The sequence below is a fragment of the Gossypium arboreum genome, chromosome 5 (genome assembly GCF_025698485.1).
Source record: "Gossypium arboreum isolate Shixiya-1 chromosome 5, ASM2569848v2, whole genome shotgun sequence".
Lineage (NCBI taxonomy): Eukaryota > Viridiplantae > Streptophyta > Magnoliopsida > Malvales > Malvaceae > Gossypium > Gossypium arboreum.
In genome coordinates, this window is record NC_069074.1 from 68590123 (window position 1) to 68591381 (window position 1259).

At 36.9% G+C, this 1259-nt stretch overlaps 1 long non-coding RNA gene across 1 annotated transcript; it reads left to right on the top strand.

Annotated features, from left to right (window-relative positions):
• Nucleotides 1-1259, top strand: LOC128292831 (uncharacterized). Its single transcript, XR_008282774.1, has 2 exons — nucleotides 1-67; nucleotides 889-1259. It is a non-coding gene; the product is annotated as an uncharacterized LOC128292831 (long non-coding RNA).

Here is a 1259-nt window from a genome sequence, read left to right on the forward strand (position 1 = left end):
CGGGCTAAAATGGGGAAAATACCAAGTTGTGGAAGAAATGGTAAAAGTAGCCATTTTCGCATACGAGGTAAGTTCATGTGTAAATGTAGTAACATAATTGCCATTTTAAGCAATTTAATGTTGTTTATATGATATGATGCTGATTATTATCATGAAATATTATGCTTTGTGGTTATTGTTGAATAATATGTAATTATGTGAATTACTTGATGAGTATGAACTATCACCGAAGTATCAATTTCGATATTCCGTGGAAGATGGCAAAGATGTGTGATCGAGAAAAACGCCCGTTTGAACCTTAGGAACAGATTAGGATACAAGTGACATGTTACTAGGATGGTTGAGCATCCGAACTCGTTGAGTTGAGTCCGAGTTCACTTATGGATGCGAATGTCCGAACTCGTTGAGTTGAGTCCGAGTTCGTGAGATGTAACTAGGCATCCGAACTCGTTGAGTTGAGTCCGAGTTCACTCATGGATGCGAGCGCCCGAGCTCGTTGAGTTGAGTCCGAGTTCGCTTATGGGCGGGTTACATAGTAGCTTGGCTACATATGTGGCACTTATGTGCAAACTTTTCATGTATTCAAATTATATTCCGATGTGTTCAACGGGTAAAATTTTACTCAAGCGGAGGAATACTCGAGATGAAAGGGACGTATTGGTAAGTGTTGTGAAATTAATACTTTGAACAGGTATGTACTTAACCCTCGGGTTGAAAACTCGATATAACAACAATATGGTAAGATGATAAATGAAAATGTGATATGAATGTCTCGGTGATGATTATGCAAATGATGTTTTATGTTTGCTTATATAGTTATGTTACTTGCTATTTGCATGTAAACTTACTTAGCATTTATGCTTACTCCCTCCTTTTCATTCCTTGTAGTGTTGACAAGCCAGCTCGGAAATCGGAAACGGTCGGAGGCACGCTCACACTATCCGTATACCATCTTGGCATAATGGCTTGTATATTTTGAGTATGGCATGTATAGCATTATAATCATTTTGTGTATATGGTCTTATGATATGGTTATTGAGTGGTATGGAAATGCTTGGTAATGATTAGCCATTGGAATGGCTAATCATGATCATATTTGGTGTTATGTATGCTAAATTGCTAGCTAATCCATGGAAACCATGAAATAGGTAAAATTTACCATAAAATAGATTCAGACAGCAGCAGTGACGTGAGTTTGAAAAATCACTAAAAATAGTAAAGATACAATTAGATGATGAATAATATATGGAATTGAAGAA